This window comes from Phocoena phocoena, chromosome 14 (assembly GCF_963924675.1).
Source record: "Phocoena phocoena chromosome 14, mPhoPho1.1, whole genome shotgun sequence".
NCBI lineage: Eukaryota > Metazoa > Chordata > Mammalia > Artiodactyla > Phocoenidae > Phocoena > Phocoena phocoena.
In genome coordinates this window covers 53,265,064-53,278,014 of record NC_089232.1, presented here as the reverse complement: position 1 = coordinate 53,278,014, position 12,951 = coordinate 53,265,064, and positions in this window count along the sequence as shown.

Genomic DNA, 12,951 nt, shown 5'->3' with positions numbered 1-12,951 from the left:
TGTTTCCTCATTTGGAAAACTGAGATAATAATACCAACTCCCTCATGAGGTAGGGAGAAGAAGAAATGAGCTAATGTAGGGAAAGCGGAGCGCCTGGGACATGCAGGGGTCCAGGAAATGCTAGCTGTCACCACCACCGTGATCATCATTCATTTTCATCATCATGATCGTATTCATGGTTTTAGCTGCAAGTGACAGAAGTCCATCTCAAATGAATTTAAGCAAAAAGGAAAATATTTTGGCTTAGTTAATTGAAAATTCCGGGCACAGGCTGAATCCAGAGTTTCAACGATGTCATCTGTGCTCAATCTCTCTCTGTCCAAATCACTCCACTTTCCTCTGTCTTGACTGCATCCTCCAGCGGGTGACTAAAACACAGCTGGGGGACTCTAGCCTGCAGAGGCCCACCTGCCTTGTCTTCCCACCAAAGCCTTGTGGAAACGCATGTGGAAACGCCAGCCCACATGTCCAAGCTCCATCCACAAACCCACCTCCCCGTGAACAGCCTCCCTTGGCCACCCCTCCTCCTCTGAAAGACAGACCTGGGGAAGAGGCTTCCACAGGCTCTGGAAACAGATTCAGGGCTGTTTGGGCAGGCAAGTCTGGGGTCCTGGTATCAGGAACGTGGCCTGTAAATGGGAATAGAAAGGATGCAGACTCTAGATGGGCGTGTTCACGTGGTCCCACAGAATCATGACCCCAGGAGGAAGACAGGGCTGGAGGAGGGCTGAGCAGGGCCTTCTAACACACAGGGGCTCTGGTTGCCAGGTCTAAGAGAGCTATTAACTTTTTATATAGTACATGTTTCATATGGCGACTGTTGTGGAACAGTCTAAAAGCAATTCAAGACAGGATACCATTCAGTGTCGTGGAGTAAGAAAGAAAGGATTCCTTGAGGAGGAGGCCTTGGAGGATGGGAAGATCAGGATAGACCAGGACATAGAGAAGGGCATTCCGGGTGAGGAGAGCAATGTGAAAAAAGGCCATGAGGTCAGATGGGATCTACTGTGTTGGGTCAATGGGGAGTTCAGTCTGGTAAGACAGAAGGTATCTGCTGGGGGAAAGAGATGATGGCCCATGGGGCCTACTGGTAGAAGCTTTTTAGAAAAGCTCTAAGGGGGAGTCCAGGTCCAAACCTGTTATAATAAGAACTGGGGAGACTTTGAAGGTTTGTGAATAGAGGATGCTGGTTGAAAGTGGTGTTTGGGAAGCTGGACCTGGCAAGCGCCATGTTGGTGGACCAAGGGGCCCACCCAGAGCTGAGATTTGGGGGAGTGGAGGAGGAACCAGACAAGGATTACTGTGAGGATGATGAGTGGGGGTGGGGGAGGAGTGGGGGGAGGAAGAGAGCTCTTATGCATGGTCAATGGAAGAGGGTAAGATGGCAAAGGGACCAAATCCAGAGCTGATATCACCAGGAAAACCGAATGCCTAGCCCCGAGTGAGCTGTGTACAAATTCTTCCCAAGTTGAGCTGTCAGGACAGATGGGATGGACACAGGTCCAGTCTAATTTGTGGTTAAGACGATCAGCTTAACTGCACCAGGTGTTTGCTTTTCATTTTTGTTCCAGTCCCCTGATGGGCAAATGAAATTCAGTGAGTCCACGCGATCTGACCTGGCCGCGGTTACTGTGTCTGGGTGTCCTATGGGCAGAGCTGGCGCCTCAGGCTCAGGCTGACGCGCTGGTTAAGTTCCTGTGGGCAGAACCGAGGGCTTTTCCCTGGCTGGTTTTGCTGGGCGGTTTGTAGGGCCTTGTCTGTTGACTGGGGGTGAATGCAAACTGGAATGTATTTGTAAAGGGGGCTTCCAGGCCTGGCCTGTACCCACCGGCTTCTCATCTGAGCAAGGGGAACCGCAGGCGTCTGGCCAGCCACGAGACTGTAGCTGTGGGCCAACAGGTCCAGGCAGGCCCCTGTGGAGCTGTGGCTCCTAGAGCATGAAGCACTCAGAGGGACCAAGGGTATTCCTGGGTGAGAAAAAAATCATGCCGGGCCATGTGATTCCCCGCAAGCCTTTAAGCCAGGCAATTTGTAATTATGCGGTATCCATCAACCCACAATTATTTACTTATTCCCTGTTCTGTGTCTGCATTGTTGGTACCACGTGAGAAGCAGAAGAAATCCAAATGACTTCTGAAGAGTCTAGTTTAAGTATGAGGACTTGGGTTCAAGTCCAGCTCTACCCTGTACCACATGAATGGACATTAACAAGTCCTTTAACTTCTCTTGTCCTCGGTTTCCTTGTCTGTAAAATGGGCACAGAAACACAATCTATTTAACAATGTTGATGTGAGAGATACATGAGGTTGATAATGATATATAATAAGCAGGCAGGTGTTTATTCTAATCTAATAAATGGAGATTAATGTAGTTTCTAATTTTACAATATTTGTTAAAATAATAAAATTTGTTCTAAAAGTCAATGAGTTCTGTGAAACTTTTCCTTGCTCTTAAAAAACAAGTAAACTGATTAGGGAACTAAAACTAACACACATGTAACAGGAATGAATATAAGAGAAAGAAAATCTACCATATTTTGTGAAACAGAGGATAAGAGCCACTTGACATTTTCTCAATATTGGGCCAAATAAATTTGGTCATTTTCTTCCTTTTTTACTGCCACCTACCTCTTTGGAAGCATCTGGCTTCCCCCTAAGTTCCTAAAGGTGGAAAATATCTACAGTCGGAAGCTACTGTCCTCTCAGCCCCTGTTTACAGATGGGACAACCAAGGCCCCGGGAAGGGGAGGAGTCTTGTACTGCAAAGATTGCACCTTTAGGAAGTGGTAGGGCTGGGACTTGACCACAGGACTTCTGGCTCTTTCCATCCACTCTACTGCCCTCTGACCTGGAAGTCATCTTCCAGTGTAAGATCTGGGTCATTGAAGGGGGGACCACTGGCTCCTAACCCACTTCATTGCAGGCCATGCCTTGCTTTCCTTACCTGGGCGAGTCCCTCACAAATGACCATAGGGGCAGAAATCACTGTCTTTGAAAATATTAATTTTGGAGTTAAAAAAAAAAACCCAAACAACAAAACAGAGCAATGGGGATTTTCAAATGGCAATGAGGTAGAGAGACAGGTAAAACCCCCTGTAGTGCTTCTCTCCCCAGGCAGGGGCCTGTCCACTCTGACCTTAGACCTTCCTGGTCCACACAACCCACAGCCCATAGCTGTGGCTGCTCTCTGAGCAACCTCCAACCAGAAGAAACCTTGCAGAAATGCCTGACCTGTGGCTGAGAAGGATGAGGAGGGTGGGGCTGTCAGGGTAGCTAGAGCAATAAGGATGCCCCTCCAGGTGCTTTGGCGGTGGTAGTCGGAGTCCAGGTGGAGGGGAGCGGCCACCAGCCTCCCACCGAGCTGAGTGCTGGAACTGGGGGCAGCCAATAACTCTGCTTGGTTTTGCCATTTCCCTATCTGGCAGGAGTTGCTAATCCTTCATTACTAAAAATAACTTCTTTATCCAGGACCCAATCAGCATGAAACCTCATATCAGTTGGATGCTATTTCTTCCAATCCTGTATGGTTACTGATTTTCCTAATGATGTCCCTGAGGCCCTGCAACACCCTGGAATGCTTTCTGAATCACTGAGGGAGAATGCAGCTGTGTTCAGTCTAGTTTTAATGTGATGTGATTCTTACTTGTTTTTCCAAAGCATCGAATAAAAGGCAACTCTCATGGGAACTACCCAAATGTTGTAGAGAAACAAAAGACACCTGTCTATGGAATGACAGTACATCTGGTCATTTCAGCCACTTCCGGGCACCTGCACGTCCATGTCAGTCCACGCGTATCTGCTCAGCTCTGGTTAGAGCTGTGAGGTTGGGTGTTTGTGGAAGTGGTGTGAGGCCCGCGTTTTTTGTGTATCCTCCTTCCCTCGTTTGACTGCAAAGTTCTCAAGGGTGAGGAACATTTCTCATCCTTTGTCTTCCAAACATGTTCTGCTGATAACTGCTCCCTCCAGGAGCCGAGTCCCTGGGGCTGCTGAGCTCACTGCAGGGCCCACTCTGGCAGGATAACCGCCCATTCCTTGCAGACTCGTGTCACCTGCATAAATGTAAACCTGCCTCCCTAAGGTGGCAAATCTTGGCCCTTTCCCTGGAAGTGTCTGCCAGCGCTTCTCTCGAGGAGAGCTATCCACTCCCTAGTTTCTGCCCGCTCTCCTCACAGCCTGCCTTAATTACACTAGCTGCCTCCAGGGACCAGACGTGGTGACGGATGAGCGGAACTGGCTGGCAGGGCAGAGGCGATAGGAAGCATTGGTAGCGAGACGGTAGGAAGCACAGATGGGTGTTGCCCTCTTTCCATGAAGCGGCTCCTGTAACATAAGGCCCTTCAGGGCAAGGATCTTCCATGCCCAGTTCCCCTTTATATTACCAGCACTGAGGAAAGTGCTCTGTTTATCTCAATAAATATTTGCGGAAGGAACAGGACTTGGGGTCCCAAGTCAGCTCAGACATTCATGAGCTCCGTGCATCATTCAGTGTCCTCATCTCTAAACTGAGGGGGCTACTTTTGTAGTTCAGTTACTGTATTATATCTCATCGCCTAAATCTCAGAAACAATGTTGAGTAGGAAACAAAAGTGAGTAGTAGACAATGACATGCAATATTATCATTTTCCAAAGCTCAGAAGACAAGCAAAATAAAATGATATGGTGTCTAGAGACAGATTGTATATCATCAGCCATCGCCACAATAATGCTGCATAACAAAGTAGTCCAAAACTCAGTGGCTTACGACATTCGTGGATTCTCACTCGGGCATCTGTGGATTGGCTGGGAGTTGGCTGATCTAGTCTGGACTCAGCTGGGTTTGGTTCTGACTTCAGCTTGGGTCCAGATCTGCTCCACGTGTCTCTCATCCTGCTTGGACCAGCAGGTAAGCTCTGGAGCACGTTCTTCTCATAGCAGAGGCAGGAAGAAACTGGAAACATGTGATGCCTCTTGAGACCTAGGCTCAGAATTGGCATCCATCGATGCCTACAACAATCTACTGGCCAAAGCAAACCTAAATCATTGGGCAGGGAAATGTATTCCACCTCTAACGGGAGGAACTGCAAAGTCATATGTCAAAGGGTATCTAAAGGACTCGGAGCAATAATGTAACGTACCTCACAAACATCGCTGGCAAAATTATAAAAATAATCAAGGGAACGATAAATAACGAGATTCAAGATAGTGGTTATTTCTATGGAGGAGGCGTGAGAAAGGAATGGGAGGAGACTTAATTGTAATGGTCTAGTTCTAAGAGGGTATGGTGGGTTCGCAGGTTTTACGATTACTGTGTTCGGCTGCGCCCTACAGGCCTGCAAGCCTTATAGTTGCCCAGTTGCGAGATTGAAGAAAAAGCCCAGAGACAGTGACAGAGATGTCAGTGGATTGTTGGATAGGGAATCTTACAAGTCTGAAGCAAAAGTTCTGGAGCAACACCCCACTGTGTACAGCAGACAGCAAGAACGACAGGGCAGCAGTCTTTCCTACCAGAGGGAGGTGACGAGGAGAAGGAGGCTACCAGCTAAACGGGGAAGTGACTGTCAGGTTGGCTCATCAGTTACCAGGGAAACCAGCAGCCGGGGCAGAGGGCAAGCATGCAGGCGGTTACTGATTAAGTCCTATAATTAAGAGGATTGGACAGTCATGTGAGTAGGGTGTAGGTGAAACAGGGACTGGTCAAACAGATGTACAGAGAGAGCAAGAGAACAGCCATCTTGAATGCCCTGACCATAAATTATGGTTTGTAATTTATGTAGATGTTATTCTGTCCATGTCAAATCTTACCTAATTAAAACAGGAAGTTTAAATAAATACTGGATGCGATACACTGATAGGAGAAGTTCTTTCCAGGGCTGACATTGTATGTCCTACGATTCTAAGGTAAACAGGAGCTGAGAGCTCTCGTTTGATGATGGAAAGCCTCTGAATATTCAGCAGTAGTCCTGGCTACCCAGCACCCAGAAATCAACCCGTGCTGGTTCTGTCTCAGGCCCAGTGGGGAAAATGAGAAGATATGTTGTCTGCACTTAGGGCTACGGGAAGTCTCTAGAAAACAGTTTGGATGGCAGCTGAGATAGTACTGAGATCCCTGGCTTTGATTCCAATCTCACTGGACTTAACTCTTAACTGAGACACTCACCAGCTGTGCAGCCTTGGGAATATTACTTAGCCTTTTGGAGTCTATTTCCTTACATGAGACAACTGTACCTTGGAGGGTCGCTACGGATCCTTGAATAAGTGAGCTTCTATTTGCTTTCTGATGTTGAACAGAGAGGCCACCTTAGTTAGTTAATTAGTTAGATAGTGAGTTGCAAAGTCTGATACCTGTGTTTGAGTCTCACCTGTGCTGCTTACAAGGATGGGTGCTCAGGCTATGATTTAACTTTTCCAGATCTCCATTGCTTTCTGTAATGTGGTGATGCTAACATTTTTCTTCAAAAGGCAGGTTGGGTTTAAATTAGGTAGTGTGTACCATGAATCTGACGCACGTAGGGGCGTTCAGTACACGTTAATCCCTTTCCCCTCCTGCTTCCAGCTTCTACACAGCTTCTTTCTGGCTGTGGCTCAGAGGATGGGGGGAAAAGGTCAAGTTCACGGCCAGGTGTCTTAAGGAGAATCCCAGTTCCCTTGGCTCCTTGGTAGGGGTGTCTCAGGTGTGGGTACTGGGGCGGGGGCGGGGGTTGGACCCAGGGAGAGATTATGTTTTCCATTACCCAAACATCTCCAATTTCAGCCTCCAATTTGGGGAAGCAAAATCATTTTGGGTCCCCACACAGTATCTGCCTCTGGAACTGATTATCTGCTTTGTTAAGTTCAGAGGCATTCTGATAAGGGTAATTGAATTAGGCTTCTCGGGATGGGAGAGGGGCTCCTACAAGCAGGCCTGCTGCCACAGTAGGGGGTCTCTCTGTCCAGGCCCTGCAGGCAGGCTCTCCCTCCACACTTCTCTATGGAGCACGCCCTCCTGGGGTGCCTAGCGCCTCCGGCTTTGCCTTTGAAGATCTTTGCGGAGAAGCCTCTCACACTCTCCACACTTGCAAGGCCGTCATGCTCCCCTGGGGTCCTGCCCTGAATCTGTTCCCAGCCCAATTTGGAGGCGTGGGGTATGGGGGGAAGGGAGGGGAGAGGAGTCTTCCCTTGAGGCAGAGGAATTTCTGGAGGTCAAGGAAATGTCTTTCCTGGGGACAAAAGAGCAGGAAGTCAAGGTTCAAACGATGTTGACCTAAATTTTTCCCAATTCCAGAGAGTTTCTCTCTCAGGAGAACTTGCCTCTACTCGCCCAACAATCTTGGCAGGACTCTGCCCATCTGAAATGACAGAAGCCCAGTCATTTGCGGATATGACTGTGACAGCAACCACTCAAGTTTTCAAAAATCAGCAGGCTGCAAGAAAAGTTGTTTGATCCCCCAAATGTGTGCAGACTCAGCCGCCATTTCTCACTCCTCATTATGGTCTCCACACCCCCGCTCTCTCCCCGTTTCATGACCAGCGCTGAGAAAATCACAGGGTTGTTGTCTACTGCTGCATACCTCTGAGGGGTTGTTTCTTCTTCCTCCCACCAAACCAGGGTCCCATGGAAACTCAGCACCAAAAGGGTGACAGAGCAAAGTGACTGCCCGGTGTGCCCCTCAGGGCTCTCGGTTCCATGATCTGTGGGTCCCACGCTACTTCTCTAACTTCTGCCCCACCAACCATCCTGTCTATCCACCTCCGGAGGAGCCAGTGAGCTCCCATCATTATTATAAACAAAAGTCATGCAGTTTTAGAGACCATTAGAATAGATGTGGGTTCGAATCCTGACTCTGGAACTTACTACTTGTGTGATCTTTGGCAAGTTAGTAACTTGGGAGGATTGGCAATAAAACAGAGGTTCTCAAGCTTTCTCAGTTTATGGTGTCCTCAGTATGTCAGTCAATTTTTCACAGTGTCTCTAGGCCTTAAGAAACACATAAGAGGGCTTCCCTGGTGGCGCAGTGGTTGGGAGTCCGCCTGCCGATGCGGGGGACGCGGGTTCGTGCCCCGGTCCGGGAAGATCCCACATGCCGCGGAGCAGCTGGGCCCGTGAGCCATGGCCGCTGAGCCTGCATGTCTGGAGCCTGTGCTCCGCAAAGGGAGAGGCCACAACAGTGAGAGGCCTGCGTACCACAAAAAAAAAAAAAAAAGAAACACATAAGAGTCCCATTTACTAAAAGTTAGAATCAAATAGGAACCCTCTTACACTGTTGGTGGGAATGTAAGTTGGTGCAGCCATTACGGAGAACAGTATGGCGGTTCCTTAAAAAACTAAAAATAGAGCTGCCATATGATCCAGAAATCCCACTCCTGGGCATATATCTGGAGAAAAACATAATTTGAAAAGATACATGCCCCCCACTGTTCATAGATGCACTATTTACAATAGCCAAGACATGGAAGCAAACTAAGTGTTCATTGAGAGATGAATGGATAAAGAAGATGTGGCATATATATATATATAGATAGATATAGATAGATAGATAGATAAAATGGAATAGTAGTCATAAAAAAGAATGAAATAATGCCATCTGCAGTAACATGGATGGACCTAGAGATTATCATACTGAGTGAAATAAGTTAGACACAGAAAGACAAATCTCATATGATGCCACTTATATTTATTATATCTAATAAAAACATACAAAGGAAATTATTTGCGAAACAAAAGTAGAGTCACAGATATGGAAAAAAACTTATGGTTACCAGGGGATAAAGGTGGGGGAGGGATACACTGAGAGAATGAGATTGACATATACACACTACTATATATAAAATACATAGCTAATAAGATCTGCTGTATAGCACGGGAAACTACTCTATATTGTGTAATAACCTATAATGGAAGAGAATGTAAAAAGAAAGAATATATATATCTGAATCACTTTGCTGTACACCTGGAACTAACACAACATTGTAAATCAACTATATTTCAATGAAAATTTTTTAAAAATTGGGACCAAACAACTTAAGTATCTATGTCTTGACAAAATAATAAATATATATTAAAAGGAAAAAGTAGTCGTTTTATCTCATTCTTAAGTTAACAACAATTACTTATTAATGAGATGCACGCACCTCTTGCAACTTCTCAGACCTTGCAATCTGATGGGACCCTGCTGCCCTAATCCCTTGTTCCATGCTGATTTTCATATGGTTCTTGTTTATTTATTGCAGCTGCCACCAGAGAGCCAGCTCCACGAGATATGACATCATGGAAAGGAATGTAGTGTGATCTCACGTTAAAACTGTGAACTACCTTGAGCTACTAGGTTGTACAGTGTCTGACAGATATTGAGTATCATACGTTTCCTTCAAAATCTAAAATAACTCCCGGTTCCCCCGTGAGTTTGCTGCAGCACCCCAGAGTGGGGAGTATAACACTAACGTTTGAGAAATGCCTAACGTATTATAGGTGCTGAAAAAAAGGTAGCTATTATTATTTCTCTTTAAACTTTTAAAGTCACTGTTGGTTGACTTATGACTGCATTGCCATGCCACCAGACTAGACTACAATCTCATTGAAGGCTATCTTATCCAGCTAAGATAGTCTTCAATGAGACTGGCACTTAGTAAGTGTTCAATAAATGTTTCTAGAATGGATGGATGGATGGATGCCTTTTGGACCATCCACCTGTTGGCTCATTCATACTAATATCCATCTGTCCATCCATCCATCCATCCATCCATCCATGCATGCATATATCCAATCAACAGTAGAAAGTTGACTCTGCTGTCAGCTAGAACTGCCTTCCATCCTCTGCCCCCCTCTAGTGGATGGTGTTGGCTTCTCTTTGCCTTCTTGTCCTACCTCATGCTGCCTTGAGGAACCATCATTCTTTGGGCTCCAGCTCTGGAATTGTTCTTTCATGCGTGGAACTTTCTTTCTCCAAGGTCTCTGCAAATTCCTCGAGGATAGAAACAGGTCTAATTCAATGAATCCCCATACTTTTTCCGACATGAAACGTTCCCTACAGGACTGAACATAAAGTAGGTGCTCAGTAAGTACTTGTTAAGTGAATTATTTGATTTATGCTATGGCTCTATGCAACAAACCAATGTCAACATTTTGATCAATTTGTCTAGTGACTCAGTTACAAAAATTGGGCTGGTAGTGACCATCTCATACGTAGAAGGAAGGAGGAATTAGGATGACTTCAGCAGTCAGTGAGGGCTTTGCTGAGAAGGAGACCTGGGTGTTGAGTGGTGGGGCAGGATTCAGAGGCGCTGAGGAATGAGGCAGGCATTCAGGATCGGGATGGTGGGCACAGCATGAGAAATGGCCTGAAGGAGGAAATGGGCTTGGTGTGAAACAAAAGGCTTAACTGAATAGAGAAGGAATGAGATGGCGTCATGTGGGAAAACGTTGGATTAGCAATTTCTAAGATATTGAAAGCTAGGGAGAAGTATTTAAAAATGTGAACATTAGTGGTTAAGTGGAAGGTATACCATAGAGTTGATTGTGTAAAGGTGGTTGCACCATATTGAATCACTTTACCTAAAGAAGAGGGACAAGGGGTGGAGGGGAAATTAAAATAATATGCCCTGTTGCAGGAGAGGTCCAAATGAAAACATTTTGCTGGGGTCTAACTGGCCATAGGTCTGATGGTTTTCTATCCACCGCACAAGTAAATAGCTCAAGGGCAGGCTGCCGGCCAGCGTAAAACTTTATGTGGAAAATACTGCCAGTGTAGCTAAGGAAAATGCCCTCTTGCTGACCATAATTATACAGAATGTGTGCAAATAAAAGCTGAAGGAAAACACTTTTGCAGTGGTGTATTTTTTCTGTTCTTATTTTGACAGAGTGGAAGACAAACTCACAGACGTTTTTCTCAGTCTCCCCGTAGGGGCAGAATGAGCTCATGCGGCAAGATTGGGCTGGGGGTTGGGTTTCAGAGAGAGACCCCAAACTAGCTTCTACACGGAGACCTACATTTATGGGTCTTTCGGGCCTGAGTTAGCCTCGGGGCAGCAGGGGGATTGTTGAGGAGGAGCCCGAAGAGGCATTGCCTTGTTTAGCTCTGCCTGACCAACAAGGTTTGGTCTTATTCAGCCAAAGGGAGATGGGAGAGGTTGGGATGTTCCAACTATGATACCCACCTTTTAAGGTTAACGTCAATGGAAGGTGATTCCTCTCCATCTTCAGCTGTTTCCTGGGTTTCCCGTCAGAGATAACCTCTAACTCTGAAGAAGCCCACAGCACAACAAAGGCCTCCAAGAAAGCCCTCTCCAAGCGGCAAGATGGCAGATTTGGTTTCTTCAAATTTTACATCTGCTCTTCCAGAAAGCTGTCCTTTCTCCTCTTTTCTTTGACGTTTTCAGGAATACTTGAGTGAAAAATCCTCAGGTGAAAACCCTATATTTTCTAGTCTGGCTGTGATACATTCACAGATTACCTGGCCCCTTCAGGGCTGGCCTCCAAAGTGCCAAGGGGCAAAGGACCATCAAAGAAGAGGCACAACAAAAGTCCCTGCAGTTGTAGAAGGTTTGCTTCAGGAGCACGTGCTCTGGATCTGGAAATGGATCAGGAACAGGAAAGCTAGAAGGAACAATGGCGGCCCTGGAGACCAGCCCTCTCTGCCAACATTTCTTGTTCTGTCTGCCTGTCTGCTCCATTCTCTTCTCTGCTCACTCATAGTTTGTTATTTCACCTTGCATATGGCCCATCATGACTGCTGGCTCCCTTCACTTGTGGCAACTCTCTAGACAACTTTTGGTCTCTGTTTCCAAAGCTAACTTGTCTTTTCTCCATGTCTTAAGAGAAATATAACTGGCCCAACTGCTCTCGATCATTTCTGGGGGGCAGGACCTAGTGCCCTGGTCAGCCTGTGGCTTCACTGCCCTTGTGTTGGGCACCCACCCAGAGTGCAGTCAGCTGAGGGGTGGGCAACATGCCACTTAGGAGGAGAGACTGTGAGTTGGGGTGTGGACAAAGCAGGCATTGACTGCCATCTCTAATGCAATAGCCATTCTGAACAGCACTGGCGGACAAGGTTATGGCAGGGACTACACACACACGTAGCTTTTATCAGTTTAGCTAACATTTGTTTTACATGTGAAAAATATTTTTATAGGAATAAAAAACCTGGCTTTGAATACCATGTGACTGTGATATAGTCTAAGACACATAGGTGTGTTTATACCCAATAATATCCAAATAACTTGGCAAAGAATAGAAACTCTTCAGTGTCATGTTGGGAAAAAAAAAGAACACATTCCGTCAAAGACAAAGAAAAATGATTTGACCAACTGAACTTTTAAAAATTTGCTTTTTAAACAAAAGTTCTTCTACCCAAGGGAGAGAGGAGAAATAGTAACGTTTAGGTTACAATCTCCATTTCTTTTTCAACTTAACTTCCTGGGAGGACAACCCTCCTTTGTTCCAACCCATCCTTTGGGATACGTAAATGCGACCAGGACCTGTGCGCATGCATTCAGCATACTCTGGACCCTGTGGCAGGTCCCCTCAGTTACAGCAGATACTGTACTCAGGCATAGCAGAGGGATACACAAAAGGGCGGGCATGTCATTTAGGATTAGGTTTGGCTACTTGTAACTAACATCCAAAACAGCAGTGGATTAGACAAAGAAGTTCGTTTCTCTCTCAAGTAAAAGTTCAGGACGACGGAGTGGCTTTGCTTCACAAAACCCTCAGGAGCCCAGATTCATTCTGGGGTCTCCCCATTTGGGGGATCTCCAGTTCACAGGCTGGTCCCCCTGCTGTGGTCGAGAACGGAGTGCCCCCTGCCACGTCTCTGTTACAAGCAGCAGGGAAGAGGAAGAGGGGAAGAAGTAGCAGAGGGCAGGCACCAGCTCTCTTTTAAGGAAGGTCCTTAGAATCTGCCACACAAACTTCTACTTGCATCCCATTGGTCACATGGCCACACCAGGCTACCAGAGAGGCTGGGAAATGGAGTCTTTATTCCAGATGGCCATTTGCCAG